Below are 19,617 nucleotides of genomic sequence, written 5' to 3'. Positions count from 1 at the left end.
AGGCCCAGCCTGCTAGATAGGACCCCCATTCCTGCGCCTCATCCGCAGCTCGGCAGGAAGGCAGAGTGACGCCCAAGCCCTGGTATGCATGTCTTTCTTATGTCCAAGGTCACCCCCGACTCCGCTCACATTGGTCACCTGCCACTTTATTTCTCTTGGAGAGGGACAAGGAAAAAGGAAATGAACTGCTGACAGTGGTATGTTACAAGGCACCGCCTTTTGGCACCTGGAGCCCATCTGAGAAAGCAAGGCACAGTAGAGAAGTAGCCCTGTCTGCCTTAAAGTGAGAGAAGGGGAGGGAAAGAGGGAACGCTAATGTCTGACACCTGCCCTTGTCTCTGATTCTCTCTCAGCTCTAACACTTAGCAAGCAGAGTTAGGAAGCTAGAACCAGGGCTATTTGCAAAAATAGATTAGCTCTGCTGCAGGCTGCAAAGTGTTTCCTGCATTATCTGAACTTAGACCTTGATGTATCCTTATCCGATGTGGTTCAGATTTAAAAAAAAAAAAATTTTTTTTTTAGTGTGTTGTCTGGGTTAATATGCCAAAGCATGAACTGACAGTGGTCTCCCTGCTAGCCCCAGGTTGACCTGCAGGCCAGGCCTGGCCCAGCCCCTTCATCTCTGGGAAAGCAGGGCACGAGAGGGCTGGGAGTGGCGGGCGTTGCTGGAGAAGGCCGGGCCATCTGCACTACTGTGAATCAAGGTTGGCTCCGACAGAAGGCGCGAGGGAGGAGGTGCAGCTGCTGATGGCTCAGACAGCTTGGACCTGTCCAGGCAAACAAGCCGCTCAAGTGCAAGAACAGCCAGCCAAGTAGGCAGAGCACGAATAAGGACTCAAAGCTTGAAATATCTGACAAGATGTGGAGGGAGGGGAGGAAGCTGTCTGGGATTTTCAACTGGTGTCTGGCCTTGCCTCTTACAGCTGAGGCAGACTCTTCAACTATGGTGGGGAGGGGAGGTGATGCCTGGGAGCTGGCGGGCGTGACCCAGGTGAGACTCCCTCAAGCTAAAAAAAAAAAGTCTTCATTTGAACAAATTGCAAAGACAGCTCTGGATTGTCCTCTAAAACACAATCGACCTGCCTTCCGCAGATACCTATCTGCCCTCCAAGGTTGAGCAGCACCGGGCTCTGCGTGGGGTGGGGGGTGGGGGTGGGGATGCGGCTTTACCGCACCATCTGGGACGATTAGCAGTGTCTCCGAACCGGTTAAGGAAAGTGACAGGGGTGCCCAGAAGGAGCAAACACCCCTTCTGATCTTCACCCTCCTGTGGCGCGGGGTCGGGGAGGGAGGCCGGCAGTGGATGTTCAAGGGCTGTTACTGCTCCTTATGGCGAAGACCCTCCGACACAGGGGTAGGTGGTCCCCAATACAAGCTACCTGCACTGAGAGAGCGGTTAAAAAACATCCAACGTTCCGCCTAGATCAGATATGGAGGAGACAGGACTGATATTTTAAAGATACATCCCGGTGATTCGAGAGCACGCCGGGGCTGACAGCCCTCTATCTTGAGAGCGCGCTTGGACAGGTCAGTCCTGTCACCGACTCCAGAGGGTTCCTCTTGTAGGTGGTTTTGCTTAAGCGGAGCCAGCGGCCCGGAGGTTTCCTTCAGATTCAGGAGAGGTAACTTCCAAGAACACCAGGCTAGGTATCACTCAACCGATTGATCCCCAAAACACAGGAAAACCCTCTCTACAAACATGTCGCCCTCCTCAGAGGTCCTGGTAAGGAGGGAGAGAGGACAGACTGCTCAGAGGCCCATGGGTATCAAGTGGGAGAAACCGAGGCACAGAGAGAATATCATTTATTCTGAAGGAAAGTGGGAAGAGAACAGACACCTTCCCTGGTCACAGGCTGCTCTACAAACCGAGTCAGAGTTCCAGGTCAGCACCCAGTTTAGGTTCAGAAGCCTAAATGAGGGAGAAAGTACTGTTTTGAACGTTAGGCTTCTGACCCTTGGCCGACGGGCGCTGACTGCTGAGGCCCTTCTGTGGTTCACTTAGAGTCAGTCCAGCGGCCGGCAGCGTGCCAGGTGACAGGGAACATTCGTGGAGATGAAAGACTTGGGCCGTGCCCTTGAGGAGCTCAGGACAACGGGGGAGACAATTACGATGAATGGTCTGCAGGTGGAGACCGGGGACCTGTGTGTAGGGAGCAGCACAGAGTCAGGGAGAGCAGCCGCTTTCTCCCACCCAAACAGCGCCTCGGAGCCTGCCTGCTGGTCTGGTCTGGATGAGGGAGGAGCTCCCCGCGCTGGAATTTGGGATGGAGCACTGGTCACCGGCAGGACGAGTACTGACTCAGACCTCAGAGGGAAAATAGATGCTCCAGGCCCTCCTACAGAGACGCAGGAGGTGACTTCTGCACCTCTCTCAAGCTGGCATTTGCTGAAAGGACTATGTCAAGGCTTCCCCCGGGAGCAAAAGGAGGATGCCCAGGCTCTCCGTAAATATGAGTGGTAGCAAAGTTCTGGGCTGTGTGACCTTGGCGGTCTGTAGCCTTCCCTCCGCTTCAGCTTCCCTTAGTGACACAGACTGGCTGAGCATTTAGGTGTAAATCACAAGGCCCCCTCCAGTGAAGGCTGCCCCTGAACAGAGAGGTGCTGAGCCAGAATCTCAGCAAGGCTGTGCTGGGTAATGTCACATGGAAGCTTCTAGTTCGAGCTCTGGAGCTCCATTTAGCTTGGCTGCAGCCAGCTGCTATTTGCCCCACCTGCAGAGCAGCCAGCGCGACATTCAGCTTGGGAGTCAGCATAGGCACTGAGGACACAAGAGTCATCACGGACTTGCATGCAGGGCTGAGAACACGGGGACTCCTGGGAGCAGGGGGAGGGGGGCAGGTTTCAGCCTCCGCCCCCAGCCCAGCTTCAGCAAAATCCCACTAGGTTACAGTTCTGAACACCGAGGAGAGCCGGACTCTCTGGGGTGTGTGCCACAACGCAGCTGTCTGCTGTCTCCTGTGTGCGAGCGAGGGCCCCAGGGTGGAGTGTGGGAGCGCCGGCAGGCACGCCACGGGGCGCAGCACTGCTCGGGCTGGGAGACACGAGGTCCTTCGGTACAAGAGACACAGAAGGCAGCTGCCCACCGTGAACTCTGACTGCAGACACAGGGCTGGCTTGTCCTTTGTCCCACCCCGCTCTGCACCTAGCCATGAGCCTGGGGTTCAGACTACTGGTGGGAACTCATCCTGAAAGGTCAGTCTTAGGTTATCCAAAGTCAGAGCTGATCTAGGGTGCAGTGATCCAAATTTAATTGCTTAAACCACTGGTTCTCAGCCTGAAATGAACATCAGAATCACCTGGAGAGCTTTTTAATTAAACATTTTTTTCATTATTAAAAAAAGCCTTTGATTTGAAATATCTGAAACACTGAAAATAGAGAGTTATCATGAACTCCCATATACCAGCCATCCAGGTTCAACAGTTATTGAACTTGTCATATTCAGTTCAGCTATCCCCTCCTTTTCTCTGCTGAAATATTTTAAAGCATCTTCGAGACATGATGTCATTTCGCCCTTCCATACTTCAGCAGTCCATCTCCCAAAAATACATGGCCATTTCTTATATAACTACAGTGCCACTATCACACCTAATACAATTAACAAAATGATTCCATGGTATCACCTAATATACCTGGGAAACTTACCCTTGCCCACCTCCCCAGGACCCATCCATGGGGTGTGACGCAAGCTCCACCAAAGTCCTATAACCCCCATCACATGGTATACAAATAAAAATAAATAAATAAAGTCAAGGAAATGGTGACAAGTCATAGACCAGGATGAAGAAGGGAAGGAAAACAAAAGCATTCGGCAGTCAGCTTGCCACAGAGCGGAGCTGCTTGTTCAGGGCAAGGCTGCCGTAACGGAGAGGCCCATCACTGGGTTCCCCAGGCCCACCAACGGTGGGAGGAGAGCTGTTCCAGCTGCCCAGGGGCCCTCAGCCCCAGGCCAGCCTGCATTCGCCTCCTATATTCTAGCTCTCCTCTCTCTGTGCACTCAGGCTCATCGGCCTGGTATTCGGGGCAAACTCTGAGCCTTAGCACCTCACTGTAGACAGGAGTCATGAGGCCTGTGGTGAGGCGCGTGCACCAAAACTTCTTGGGTGCTGGCACTGGGGATTGGGACCACATCTTCAAATTTACTTATTGGAAAAAAAAAAAGAAGAAGAAAACCTAAACAAAACATCCTGAAAAAAGATGAGGCTGTATCACTGCAGCTAAAAATACCTCTACTGAGGGCGTCCGCTTACCAGCTCCTCAATTAGAGATGCTACAGGGCCCTTTGTGAGCTATGCAGTGTTGGCAGCTCCACAGGGGCTCTGGGTGGCCGGGGACAATCCCGGGAGCAGTGACTAGTGACTGCTGGGCGGAGGGGGCTGGCGAGCTAGCTGGCCAGGGTGGTCGGCACACATCAGCAACTCCCAAACCTCTTTTTTTTTTGGTGGACCTACTGCTTAAGCCAAGAAACTTTTGCCGCCTTCTGCAGCAGGCTAAAACACCATCTCTGAGGTGAACCCATAGTCACGGGGACTGCCGTTGACCTCCTAAACTGCACAGGAGTACGACAACAACTTGGGTTGGGGGTGGTGGGTGGGAATGCCACCCAATTTGGCTCAGGGCGTGTCTGTCCTGCTGGACAACCTCCCAGTGTGAGTCAGTGGTAATCAGACACAGGTAAGGCCTCTCTCGCTGGCCTCAGGAAAAGGGTGCTTTAAATGTAGGCTCAACACCCGAAGGGGTAACGGAGTGGAGGTGGAGGGCTTCACGGCAATGAGGGCCTCTTCTTCTGGGTCCTCCCAGCACCTACAGGTCACTCACTCCAGCAGACTCTTTTTTTATTGGGGAAGATAAAGTCCCAGGGAGGTATAGTGGCTCTTGTCAAGGTCACAGATTTAGTAAATGGAGGAGCTGGGACTTAAACCTGGGATTTTTTATTACAAGTCTAGTTGCTCTGTTCCACTATCGCAATGAGTGGGCACGTTCTAAGCATTCAACAAGTGTTGAAAGAGCTATGGGAAATGGTATTTTCACAGTTCAGGTGCCACAGGGACCTCAGGTGGTATTCCCTTGATGATGTGGGGATTCTGCAATCCCTGCAGGTTCTGGGAAACTCAAGGGTCAGATTCAGCAACTGTATCAGATGGTCAGTGGGGGATGGTGACAGTGTTGTAGATCTGATCTCCAGCCAGAGATCCAAAGCCACTCCCCTCTTCTCTGCTTGGGACAGCGGGAAACGTCTGGTATTAGCTTGACTCTGGGCTGTCAAGCAGAAAAGGGGGCAAGGCCAAGGCCATGGTGTCTGGTTTAATGCAGGTGATGTTTTCCTGTCACATTTCTTGGCATTGTGTTTGACCCTTAGGAGAGAATTTGGAAGTTGAAGTCAAAAGCATGGGAGGACTGGGTCAAAAAAAAAAAAAAAGAAAAGAAAAATGGAAACAAACAGTGAGAGGTGTAGAAGGTACAAATTGGTCAGGAAGACGAGTGCAAATCGAACATTTCCTGAGTGTATGAGAGTATGGGCAAAAATGGCCTAAAGTCTTGCACTGTCCAATATGGGCAGCCTCTAACCACATGTGGCTATTTAAATTTCATTAAAGATCCTGTGCCTCAGTTGCAATAAGTACATCACAAGTATACAATACCCAGAAGTGGCTAGTGGCTGTCACACCTGACAGAAAGCACCTGTTCTAAACTCACAGAAAGTTCTACTGGACAGTGCTGGGGGATTGCATGGCTGTCTCCTCTCATTTCTTACTGGCTGCAATGAGTAGGTTCTGACACCTTTCTGGGGAAGAAGTGAAGTCGGGGAAGCCAGAAGGTACCATTATTCACTCTCCGGTAAACCTACTACACCTGAAAACTCGAAAGCTTAGCGTGACTAGTAGCATGAACCTACTAGTGTATGAGGCTCCCCGGGCCCTAACCCCTTTCTCCCCTCTCCCCCCTGCATTTTTACAGCCACTCTGACCTTTGCATATTTTATTCCGACTCTATTTTACACTGTTTTAATTGATGTTTAATATAGCTTAACTCTGCGTGGTGTTCAAAGCCCCTCACCAGGGGGCCGTTCACAGGCAGAAGCACAATTAATAGCAATCCCCAGAAAATTATGCCCTGTATCGAAGTTGTCATTGCACCATATAAATGCTTATTATTACTATTGAATCCTCCAGCCCTGACACTTCCCTGTGTTTACTAGGTAGCAGATAAACCTCTGTGTTTGTGCTTTCCCTACGCTACCACACCATTAGGACTAAATATAGCCCTTGTGTATATGTTTAGCTCCATTTAGCTGTGCTTTGGAAGAAGAGGGGGTAAAAAAATCAGAGTTAATTAAATTGCCGGAAAATGTAATTTGTTCCTCCCCCACTTGACAACCCCATGAAAGATGAACAGACATCGCTGCTACCAAGATGGGTCACTGGCCTCAGCTATAAGGTGGAGATGAAGCCCAGACCCTGGTGACAGGACACGGCTTTTGGATCGGCCTCCTGTGAGCACAGAGTGAGCAGGTCTAAGACCACAGGACGCTGGGAGAGTAGCCAGGCACTACCCTGTGCCCAGGCTGAATGTGACCAGAACACAGAGCTCAAGCTTGAGGGGCAATCCTAGTTCCCCAAGGAGCCCGAGGGCAATCCAGCTAGGAAATCTGACCCCCAACCATCACCTTAGTAAACAAACCAATTAATTTTGGGCTCTTCTGAAGCATAGTTTTTGGCAAGAAAATAGCTTTTCTATGATTCACGTGTCAGGATAAGCGATGGAAAATTCCAGGTGGGTCCGGTACCTGGCCTCTTCCCTTGCTGGCAGGCCTTCCCCTCCTGTGTGCCGCTCTCTGGGCACCCCTGTCTACTGAGAGTCTTCTTTACAGAACACAGAGGCTCTGGAAGACTTCCTCCTGACTTAGCTCCTTGTTCCTTTCTCACTAAAATAATGGAGTGTAGACAACACACAGGTTTACCTCTTCTGTCTACCTGTCACATGCAACTAACTCCCTTTTATAGGCCGCCAATGTCATAGTCTCCAAGGTTACCTGTACTGCAAGGGGATGGACAGGTGGTCTGGGAGGCACTGTAGAAGTGCAGGTGAGAGCAATGTGATCACAGCGTGGAGAAAGCAGGTCTATGAATTACTGTGTGAATGTGCCCAAGTGATCACCTTCTTCCGGCCTCAGTTCTCAACTACTGTGAAGCCTGTGGATTGGACAATGTAATGTCTAGGCCTCATAGCTATAAAATGCTCTAATTCAGTATTCTGAATGCTGTATGCTCAAGTCCTTGGAAGCGGAATGGGTCATGCTTATTTCTATTTATAATCCATTTTTTATTTTTGCACTCAATGCTCTATGGAGAAATGTAGATTTCTATTCTAAATTATTCCTAACTAACAAAGGAAAAGTTCTATTTTAGGTTGTTTGACAGGGAAATGTTTTTAACTAGATTGAGTTTCCCATATTTTGTTTGCTCTGCCTTCTTCCATCTTTGCCTAAAAAAGAAGTTTCTAAAAAACCAGAAATGCTTTCGGTACTCTGGCAGAGCAGGAATGAGGCTGCCTTGGCTGAAGTGAGAAGATGGTGCCCATCTCGGGCCCCAGTGGAGCAGGACTATTTGCCATCTGCTGCACTCGCTGCCTTGTCTCCAAATTGGGCCTGTTCTGTAGTTTGCTGCAAATATTAGGAGCTGAGCCACTAGCACTTCCCACCCATGGCAAGTCTTGAACCCTCCATACATGGCTGCCAAGACCATCTGAAAGCAGGGGGCCATTTTCCAGCTTAGGAGAAAAACACGTGCATTAAGTGGAAGGTCTTTCCCCTCCTCTGCTCCTCCCCAGCCGTTGTGAAAGCTTTAGACGGAAAGGGAGACCTGTCTGATGAAGCCAAGGAAGGTGATGGAATTGTCTGTACAGGCCAGGGCGGTTTATTAATGATCCACAGGAAAAGAACAATCGTCCTGCAGCAGTTTCGCCTGTCATTAACCAGCTTCATGGAGAGCTGGCTGCCTTCTCTGGGTCTGGCACCTGACACAGACACAGCAGCACTGGGTTTCTAGCAAAATCTCCTCGCTGGGCGAGGGGCTCCCAAATAGTGACTTTAACTCACTGGGCAGGCACTCAGGATGTGCGACCGTGGCGGCAATGCTCCTCTGCAGAAGCCTGGCCCCGTGCTCTGGCTGACACGAAAGAGTGAGAGTTGTCTGACGGCGACACTGGCTTCACACCGCCCACGAAGGGCCCGTCCAGGTAAGTGGATCCCTCTGCTGGGTGGTGCAGGTCACAGAGTAGGGGCAGCTCCAAACACTTGGTGGCCCAAACTCTACAGACTGGACGTCCTGGAACTAGCTCATGCTGCAGAGGGGCTGAGAGGGCTTAATGACTGTGCAAGGCATGGTGGACAACAGATGATTCTGTGTAAGGGTATGCGGTGGAGAATCAACAAAATTCCAACCACCACACAGAAGGGGAAAAGATGCTGGGTGAGCCAAGCGCTGCCTCTGGAGTCAGGGCCAGCCTCCCTCTTAAAGGATTTAAAGACCCTGGGGCATCCCTCCAGGTGGGTGATGTCATAAGTACTTGGGGGTTGAGTAGGGTGGTCTCCATCACCTTCCCCAAGTGAGGTAGGTGTTTCCGCTGAAGAAGAACAGAACAACACACTACAGAAAGAAGCTGGTGAGAGCTGTCTCTGTGCTTTACCCGGGGTGGAAACAGCCGTCCTAAACTTAAGAACCCTTCCTCCCCCACTCCCCACCAGCCTAGTTCCCCCAAGCTGAGTCCAAGTTATGACCCGAAGGCTCACAGATGGAAGGACCGACTTTTGCCTCTACAGCAGAAACAGCCAGTTGGCAGTCTTTTACTCCATATACTCATTTTACACTCTGTTGAAAAACGGATAATCAAGGCAGACTCTGACCTTTGGAAGAACAAGGGGAGGAAACTGCTAGGTGAGGCAGCAACGTCCATCAGCTGTTGCCACGTTGTTCTCGCTCAGAGTCCAACCCCTCAAAGCCAGTCTCCATCCCCACCCAGCTTTGGTTACAGGAGCCGAGTCCAGTGGTTCTCTCATTCCTGTTCCAGCAGTCCAGAAACAAGAGTGGCCCTAGTTGTAGACCAGCAAAGTAACAGGCAGAAGAAGAGGTCACTGGTGGCTTGGAAGGAAAGATTGCTCATGATAAATGAATTGGGACTGCCTGCCATTTTTCCTTGCCGCCACCTTAATCAATAAAGGAAAAGGTGAATTGCTATTGATCTTTTCAATACCTCTCAACGATACTGTACAAATTACAGAAACACCAGGGGGAGGGTGAAGGAGAGAGAGAAGAAGGACAGATGGAAGAAGTCTGGGCAGCGGGAGAATGCAGGGCCTCCCTGGAGGTGGTCTTCCTGTCAAGGGGTATTATGGATGCTCAGGACACATGCAAACGTGTCAACAAGGCCCCTCCTCACCCCAGCACTGCTGCCATGAAGAGTGGCCTTGGGGTTCCGTCTACACCTCACATGTTTGGTAGGCCTCATCAGGGCACAGGAAGCCACATGGCTCCTCCTGACAGGAGGTCTCAAGTCTGTAGGTTGAGAGGTACTGCGGATCCCAAGGTCTCACGCTTCGAGAATAAACTCTGGCTTCACTGTACTAACCCCACCTCTGGGTCAACTGGCAAAACAAAACTAAACAGGCAGCAGATAAAGTTGAAACTAGTCTGCATGTTACATAATGTTACATATGTTATCATACTTGATAATGACAAAAATGATGGCTTCTGGGGTTCAAGCCTGACCTTTGAAACACTCTGGGCTGAAAGACATGTCAAAAAGATCAGAAGGTGAGAAGCTAGATCTGGATCCTGGGATTGTGTGCAGACAGGCTTGACGATGTTATTTATATGTGAATAGTCTTCCCCCGTGAAGCAGAAAACAGGGCATGCTGGTATCACAGACAGGCACATCAACCCATAACAGGAAGACACACACGGACTGTCTGATTCTCAGGATTTGGACCAACTAGTTGGCTTTAAGGAAGACTGAGAACACTTTAGTACTTGGGGACAGCTGCTGTTTAGGAAGCAGTGCTTACTGGAACCAAAGTCATGTCAAGAAAGGGGCAATGTAACAGACAGATAGCATGGCAGAGGGAAAAGGGAAATTCTACCCAAGGTTGGCTCAATGAGGTCAAAGATATTTAGACCTCAGGGTCAGGAACAACAGTTCTCTTCTTTAATCCACTGGGTCTAACTGTTCAGAGGCAGATGAGGGAAAAAACTGTATGATCATAGGTCCCTCTCCAGGTCACAGAGTGCCCTCAGCTTGTGGGTAATTATGTCACTGGGGGCCTGGCAACCCTTTTCTACATACATGGGAATAACTGGGGGCTCCCCAGGAACCCCACCCCATGCCTTTCAGCATTCTCCAGGTGGAACAGGATTAAGTGTTCCCATTGTGCAGACAGTAAAAACCAAGGCTGGCAGGCAGTCACATGGCAGACACAAAGCAGAACCCAACCATAAAAAGCCACGTGTGAAAGCAGCGAGAGCCCTGCCGGGAGCTCTTGGCAGGATTCCCCAGGGACAGTGACTCAGGCTGTGATTGTATAATTCCGAAATCAACGACAACACAGTTCGCCAGTCTCCCCACCTTCCTCCCACAAATACCTGAAGGCCCACAACGTAGAGCGAAACAGAATGCAAGTTACAAAGCTGCTGATGTGTTTAGAGTAGAAGTGCTGAGATTAGGAGGAGGAGGTGGTTAAGTGCACCCTGGGCGTTTACAAACGGCCACGTCTGCAGCCCTGTAAGCCGATGAAGGATGAGCCCTGGCCAACTCTTCCGGGCAGACAAGAGAGACCACTGGCCCCACCCGCAGGAGCTGTAAGAGGGCATGAAGATAAGAAACAACTATTTAGCAAACACCAGTATCCTTCTACAAGGCATCTTCCAACTCCGAAAGTGACCCTATTCTAAAATTACCAAGTGGCAACTGGCCAGGCCAAAAATCCATATCCAATCAGTGGTAATGGACTATGTGTTGCATCTCCTCATGTAAGGTTGCAGTACTGCCATAAAAACCCTGGGTCAGTAGTTTTAGATTGATTTAACTGGAGCAGCAACGGCCGCCCAGCGCTGCAAGCACTGGAGAGGTTCTGAAGTGCAGTGGCCTATGGAAGGCTCTGGCAGGGAAGGACGGACCTGCTGGTCTTATTTGCATGATCTTCCACCTCTAGGTATACGTTCAGTGCCAAGATCCTTTTCTGGTGATCGTTACAAGGAAATCCACTGCATCAAGAGAAGGGAGAGGGAGAAGGGGAAGGCATTAGGCTAACCTGGAATGAAAAATGACAGTTTCACTGTGCAGCTTCACATTCACTTCTCATTCCTGGTTCAATGGACAGCTTTTGTTCTTGGTGCACTTAATGTCCCAAAGGACTTGTCGTGGGTCCTTTTCTTGTCCCTTTCAATCCTGGATAACGCCTGGATCTTTCTTCACAGCTCCTGCCTGGCACTCCACCCTCCTCTAGCCTTCCAACTTTACCCAGATCAAAGATAAACTCATGGCAGTCAGATGACTATGGTCATGGTAAGGTGGTGTGGAGACAAAAAAGACCATCGCTACATCAGAGCATAAGGAAGCACGGACAAGCCAGGCTCTAAATAAGTCATCCTGGTAGCCCTCATTTTCGAGTCCCAGTGACACTGGGAAATGAGTAAGGTCAGAATCCAGTGTAAACAGAGAAAGCATGGCAGATCACTCTCCAAATACCCCATGGCAGTCGGGGTGCATGGCACAGTTCCTCAAGCCACTCCTTCTTAGATGTCCATATGACATATGTGGAGTCCTAGCTTCCCCCACTGGTGACAGGTGGCTTATCTTTGGTCCACAGTCAAGTTGAGAAGAGGCTCTGTTTGCAGGTTTAGGACTTCTGAGCATTAGTGTTTCCACTGCACGCAACGCTGCCTGGAAGAAGTTGTTCTAATGTGCAGGAGGATGTGGGAGCAGTAGCAAAGAGACCCAGACTCTTCTCTTCTTTATAGAAAAAGAGACTGGCTGACCCCTGATTCTACTTAAATGCTCCCAACACACAGGCCTGTGTCCAGTCCATCCTGCCTGCCTTGGCTATGGCGGTTTGTCCTCAGTGAGGTTCCAATCCTAGATTTAGCTCAACTCGGTAAGAATTCTTGTGAGCAATATAAAAGATGTTGTGAGCTTTTGCTCACTGAGAATCTCCTATCTACCAGGGTACCAGTGCTGGGCACACTGCAAATATCCATTATATCCATGGTAACCCTACAGAGAGGTACCCTTGTTATAAGTAAGGGCTTAGGTTTAGTAGGATGGCTGCACTGCACAACCCCAGGAACACCGTTGGGGTTCCAGAATTCTATTGAATACTGAATTCTATTACTTGCTGAGATTGCCCAGGTTTTAGAGAGGCTAAGGATCATGTCCAAGGTCACACAATAAATGGTGAAGCTGAAATGAGCACTGAGGTCTGACTCTGCACATGTTACTAACAGTCTTTGTTAAGTGGTCAGGAAGGGAAAGATGTCCTTCAGTGTTCAAGAGATGGGTCTAAAGAATGAGCTTATCCTTGCTGAATATGTGAGACATGCTGTTCAGACCAGGTTAGGGGATCTCTGCTGTTAATTCTCAAGCTTGCTCATAATCTTATTTCATGCACCACCGCATTTCATAACAGACCATTGGTCACTTTCATTTTCAAAATCCATTTAAGTTCAGCTGACCAGAAACGGTCACGGGTGGAGCAGCAAGTGGGAAGTTCATCACTGAAGTCAGGTTTGGAACCCGTGGGATCTCGTCCAGTCCTTGGCAATAGACACAGGGAGTGGGCGTGCTAAAGGCAAGAAGAGGGTGGTGTTGAGGTTGGTTCATCCACCAGAGCGGTCAGGGCTATGCCCTGGGGGGAGTCGCATGAGAAATGCTAGAAAGTTAGTACTAATACTACCTGGAGGTCAAATGCAACCCACATTTGCTGGAGAGGAAGAGAAGCTGCTTCCTCTCTGTGGACAGCCCTGCTATTGTCTATGAGGAGATGGACTTTAAAATGGCATCAGTTGAATCATATAATTCCAAGGGGAAATGATGAACATTCAGGCAGTGGGTGCGTCAGGGAACAGTTAGGACAAACAGAACAGGGAGGTGTGAGGCCTGAAGACCCCTGAACATGCCGGCTTTGAAGGCTCACACTCAGGTCTACATGGGCGTGGGCCAAGGTGTCAGGGTCTGAGGTGAAGTTCTTCTGGAAACAGACGGGGCAAGTCTGCACGAGGCCATCTCTTGTGTGGAAAGTGAACACAATGTGCTAGTCAAGAGATATGAATGAAATAGAACTATTTCCCAAATGAGGCTTCCAGAAAGAAGTGGACAGACTTCATAAGAAGGGATTTCACCTGAAAAATGCTAATTCCAAGTCCCTTTTCTTTAGCCCTTTGTCATTAAGAATGTTACTCCCCCCCACCCCATGCCACCTTTTTTTTTTTTTTTTTAAAGAGAATTGTAACCAAAGCTTAGAAGTAGTGAACCCCCAGGATGATTGAAGAGGTAAGAGAAATCTAAATTAAAATAAATGTCACTCAGCTCACCCGGCACTTTTACCTCTGAGGAGTCCAGCAGTCTCTTACCTCCTGATAGCAATTCTCCATTTGTTCCAGGCCAGAGGCTATCCATAGTTCTACAGAAAGCAGACCAGGAGGCTGAACGTGCCTGGCAATAGCCGTCTTCCACAGGGATGGCTCATAAAGAACATCATTTTATGTCAGGCAGGCAGATAGTATCGAATACCATAGGTGGCAGGGGTTCTGCTTAGCAAGGCTGTTTGAAGGATTTTCACGACCTTACGTTTGTAGTGATAATCTGTTAGCGAACCAGTAAATGCATTCTCCAGTGGCAATCACTGCTCACTATAACTCACTTCCAAGCCTCAATTCAGATAAGGTTCAAAGTAAGGACTATGGACTATTGCAGCAGAAAGATGCAAGGGGAAGTCATGTTTGAGCCTTTCACATCTTTACTCTGGGACTGATGTGGGTTTGACTAAAGATGGAAAGGAAAAACCAGTGCCAGGGACTGCCCTAGCATTGTCAAGGCATCTACCTATGGAGGAAACAATTTGTTAGGTTTACACCTTTAATTTTCTTGTGCTGGAAGGAATATTAAGAAAAACCAAACTAAAGTGGCAGAAAAAACACAGAAGCTTATCAAGGAAGAGTTCACCATAGTAAGGACCTGTTACCCAGGGAAAGGAAGAGTCTCTCTGCTGAAAAGGATTTTCTCCCCTGAGACAGAATGGCATCCTTGAGACCTTCCCACAATATACATATATATATCCCACATAGAGGCTATAAGGAGGCCGCATCTCTTGCAGACCTTTTATTCTGCCCCCAAATCCCAACATCCAGCCCGGGATGCAAACACTAGTCTCTGGAGGGCAGTGAGGCCTATCAAACCTATACCAGTCGGGCTGTGTGACATAATTACAGGTAATAGGATCTTGGCCAAGCCAATGAAGAATTAGGCCCAGCAGCTATTTCAGAAGAATGGATGCAATTCTATGCTTGACTAGCTATGAAAGTTCCAGGCAGAAGAACAGGGAAACAGACAACAGCCAGCTGAGCCAGCAGCTTTGCTGAGAGGAATCCCACTGGAGCCAGCACACTGCTGGCTCCCATCAGCGCATGCTGCTGAGTTTGCTTGGGGAAGGCAACTGGTGACTGGCTCCCAAGGAGTTTAAAAGCCAACGGGGCGTTGGGGGTGGGTGTGGAGACCAGTAGCCAGGGGGAGGAGGGAGAAAAGGGCAATGTGACGTTCTTCATTATATTTACCCTCACCTCTTTGATTTTTGATGCCATTTTCATTGAATGGGACTAGAACGGGAATTGAGGGCCCTCCTCCTAGAGCTTTTAGAGATAACTTGGCAAGAGTCAGGAGCCCATAAATGAAGGGGCTGTAAGTGGGCAGCCTGGTATTCACATGGTGCTTGTAGCCTATCCCTGAACAGAAATTTGAACTTCAAAATAAACCCTTCACCTCAGTTAGATCAACAAAAGCAGAGTATGGAAACCACCAGAGAGGGAAAGAGACAAGCAGCATCTATTAGGATCATGGGGAAGGACAAATGCTTTCTATTTGAACACTGGAATTAAAAACAAAACAAACAAAAAACCGCTCAAATACCATTATCTCATTACCCCATCTGTAAGACGGGGAGACCAAAGGAGGTCAGAGTCCCCTAGAAAGCACACAGTCAGGCCTGAGTAATGGACTTTTTCTATGAGAAGATCTTAAATTAGCAGCTGTATGTCCAACCTCAATACTCCAAAGACTTCCTTTCCACCCCACAAATGTTAAGCTTAGCTTTCCTGAAGAACCAGAACAGACAAGAACAGGCCTTCTTCCCAGTCTCTAGAACTAGGTCACAGGGAATCAATGAGTTGATTTCATGAACATTTATCAGTTGAGATTCTCTTACACATGAGGCAAGATACAAAGAACACAAAGGCAGAAAGCATGCTCCTTGTCCTTGAGGAGCTAACAATCTAGTGGGGAGGCCAACATAGACAGATCACTTCAACATCACTGGCCAGTACGTGACATATGTCTATATGGACACAGCACTCTGGGGACTGAAGGAAAGCCATCTGCCCAGCCTGAGAGATCCAGGAAGCGCTAAAGAGAGAGAAGAGGGTATATCTGGACGGAGAGATGGGAATAAGAGAGCAAGAGAAGGGGGTGATTGATACACTGGGTGGAGAGCTTAAGTTGACCTCACGGATGGGAGATATGGAATGAAATGTTACGTATGGGGAATTGTGAATTATAATGTCAGTTGTGATGAGGTGCAGATTATGAAACGAATAGTGGAGATACCTGAAGTTCAGAGGTTATCACAGATACATGTAAACCAAGGAGATTAACCTTCATCCCAGAGGCAATGGGGAGTTACATATTTATAAACGATGCATCTTTTGAGAAAGGTTAAAAACAGAAATATGGACATACATGATCAAACTAATATGAAGCAAGGCAGGTCAGTGAGAAATTATACAAAAATTAAGGCCCACTAAGGCCAAACAAAGGATGAAGCAGGAATCAAGTAGATAAGCGATGTAAGAACTATGACAAGAGGAGAGTCAGTAATTCGGGAAGGCATGGCTCCTCTGCAGTTGTGAGCCCCTAGAGTCAGACTCAGAGACTCTGACCACTCAACCAGTGTTGGACCTCCAGGTAGATCCTTTACAAATTTATTAGTTCCAGATATTTGAAGGCTGAGGAATATACAACATAGCTAAAAAGAATAACCACCTTACAATAGCAAAACTGGCAAATTCTGGGGAGAAAAAACACTCATTTGGGAATGCAGGCATTTGAATTTTGGTATTTGTCCTACAATAAGCTCTGTGAACAGAGGCAGTTCACTCTGCATCTCAGTTTCTAGAATTGTAAATCTGGGGATAATATTTTTCTTATAGGTTTGCTGTGAGAGTAAAACAAAGTATTATATAAGAAAGCACTTTTACATTAGAAAATGCTATACAAAATTGATCACTATTAAGACAGAAAATCTTTACTTGAGCCCCTATCAAAGAAAATAGCCTTAAATTAATTGGAAAAAAAAAAAAAAGGGAAAGACCCCTGGTGGGTGATGAACTGTCGAGAATATGTGGGGGAGGTGAGAAAAAGACTCAACCCTTCAATCATCCTTTAATGCCTTGGGGGATAACAGAGGTGTTTAGGAAGCTGGCCTTGCTGTCTTTGCTCTTTCCTGGGCAGTGGTAAAGATAATCTAGAATAGGGTGTCTTTGTCTAAATAAGTGCAACATTGCCGGAAGGCTGGCTTGTTTTTCCAGCAGGTTATTCTTTCCAGCTCAGCGAGGGCTACCAAGGGGCAAGGCGCTGGAGAGAGCTGGAGAGCAGTGGGTGTCCTCCACCCTGGTGGACTTCCCGTGGCTTGAACCATCCTCATTGCTCTGATCCAGACAAGTAATGTGGCTACTGTTCCTCCTCACATTTGTCTCCTGGACAGGGAAGGGGCCTGCATGGACAGACAGGAAAGGAAGGACGAGAGGGCAGGTACCAAGAACTCTGGGGGAAAGACAGGGCATGAGGGAAGACACTATTTTCATCAGCGGTGAACTGCTTAGACCGGTTTACCTTTTTCTGATCTGACGCAGTACATTTGGTGCTAAAACAAAGGAGAAGGAACCACTTTCCTTTTAATTAAGTATTCTTTCCCAGACAAACCCCTCTGTAAATAAGACACCAATATTCAATGCTGAGCCCACATTTTTCTAAAACATAAATACTTGCTCTTCAAACAGCAACAGTTGCTTGCGATGCTTCTGTGTATTTTTGTTTTTTGTTTTTTTTTTTTTAAAAAAAGCAGGGGTAGTGGGAGGGAGGGAATCCAGGACTGAGCCCAGGCCACTGCAGAATGAGCTCCCCAGGGGGACAGTCTCCCTGTGGATGCCGGCAGGAAGAAGGGAAATAGGTCAGGGCAGCAGCCGGAGCTTTCGGCTCACTCTCCAGCATGAAGATGTCATTTTCCAGGCAGCAGCAAAGGGCAATTTCGGAGAGCTCAGGACAAAGGGGTCATTCAGAAAGGCCTTGGAAATGATGCCCCCATCCCCCCGGGAACTGCCTTCCTACAGCCGGGAACTGCGAAGAGGGTTCAACTGTGCTGCTGGTCTCTTTTAATAATACCTTCTGGTTCCCTCTCTAACAGTGCAGTGAGCGAGGGCTAGCTAGCTGGCCTTCTGACACAAAGGTGTGGAGAGATTCCCCAACGACTGTTGAACTCCCAGGAAGGGCTTCAGAAAGAAGAGGATGACCTGGGATCGCTGGATCAATGTTTTAGACAGCAATGCCAAGGCAGAAAAGAATCACTTACCCAGGACCACATGATAACTGGAGTGTGAAAAACTCGGAGTTTGCACTTTTAAGCTGGTTGGTTATCTAATGCTCTCTCTCACCACTACTTTTGGGAAGATGCTAGCAACGGGCACAATTCTCCATCTGGGAAATTACACCGGATCTTCCTGTCCTTGGCAATGTGGCAGGGAATTGCCTGAAAGAGGCAGCTGTATTTGGGGGGCGGGGGGTGCCTGGCAAAGGGGGTGTCACCACGCACATGCTGTCCAGTGGGACACAATGATCTCATGTTGTGTGATCCAGAAGTGGTCCAGCCTCAAAGGCAGGGGACATGAGAACAAATCCATTTTCAGGGCTATACCCAGCCATTTAAACCCAACCCAGCAAAACCTGTGTAGTACAGTCAGCAAACATTTTTGATAAAAAGACAGATAGTGAATATTCTAGGCTTTGTGGACCATATATCCTGTTGGAACCACTCAACCTTGCTGTTATAACATGCAAGGACCCATAGACAGTATGTAAAAAGGTTAGTGTGGCTGTGTTTCAATAAAGCTTTATTTACAAAACTGGCAGTGGGCCGGGCTTGCCCACCCTTGCTCTACACCAAATGAGCGAGGCTGGGAAGAAAAGCTGAAGTCCTTTGAGAGTTCCTGGGCCGCTGTGGCCTTCCAGGTTACAAAGAGAACCTGGTAACAATGTGGTGTCTAGCCTATAGTTAATACCCTGAAGCTGGCAGCACCACCAGGATACCCAGACCATTGACCTGAACAGTCCTGCCAGGGTCCCGACTCAGGGAAGGGAACAAGTGCCAAGAGGAGCCAATGGCTGAGGAGAAGGGCCATGAAGAAAGGTGGAAAAAAAGCAGAAAGGCAATGAGAAGTGGCAGGAAGACACTCAGGAAAAGAGCTGCGTGACGGCCAAAAATGCCAGGCACTTTCCTCACGTGTGTGACTGTAAAAACACACTTTGGCAAAGCAGGGAGCTCAGGTCTCAAGATAATGGGGGCTGGCTGAAATGAGAGGGGTCTTGCGTGTGACAGAGCAGGCTCCACAAGAGGATATGGGATGCAAAAGCTGCAAGTCTGTCTCCACCCGAAACTGGGAAAGAGACAGGCAGCACTTCCTGCCCCATTGACCCAAAGCTAAGACAGTGCACCTCATAAACAAGGAGACACTTTTCAGGGCCAGGTGCCCCACACTTGAGCTTTCTGTCTGCTCCCTGCCCGGGTGTTTATTACACAGCCCCTCCGCTACTTCACATCCTTCTCAAGGCAGTCTCTGGATTCCTGAGTCCAGCTCGATGGCCATGCCTCCCTCTGTGGGGTCACACATGGGCCCCAGGAGGTGCTGTGAAATCAACGAAAGACCCGAGTGCTGCTCCTTTCCGAGATCAGATTTGTAGTGACTGGGGAAGGTAGGCAGGGGCTGGAGAACTCCTGGCCCAAAATAAGATAATAAAACATATATATATATATACACACACATACATACACACACACACACACACACATATATATATATAAAAAGAGGGGGATGTGGCAGGGTCAAGGACAATCACATCACCACACCTGTTTTACTGAGCTAAATGTGATTACCAAGGGAACAGGTACAAGGAAAGAAAACCCATTCAGCTGCGGCCATCACAGCAGCGTTTGGCCCCTGAAGAGTTGCTGGAACGAAGTCTTCAGTGGACACTGCCCTGAAGGTGAGAGTTACATGTGGTGCGCATCTGTGGTCCCATGCTCAGCC

At 48.7% G+C, this 19,617-nt stretch overlaps 1 protein-coding gene across 1 annotated transcript in view; it reads right to left on the bottom strand.

The window, feature by feature from the left end:
* The window catches only part of SND1 (staphylococcal nuclease and tudor domain containing 1), a 411,508-nt gene that overhangs the window by 76,913 nt on the left and 314,978 nt on the right, over nucleotides 1-19,617 (bottom strand). The gene's annotated exons all lie outside the window — the stretch shown is intronic.

Source organism: Cervus canadensis, chromosome 3 (genome assembly GCF_019320065.1).
Source record: "Cervus canadensis isolate Bull #8, Minnesota chromosome 3, ASM1932006v1, whole genome shotgun sequence".
Classification (NCBI taxonomy): domain Eukaryota; kingdom Metazoa; phylum Chordata; class Mammalia; order Artiodactyla; family Cervidae; genus Cervus; species Cervus canadensis.
Note: the sequence above shows the minus strand (reverse complement) of the source record. Positions and strands in the feature narration are given on the sequence as shown.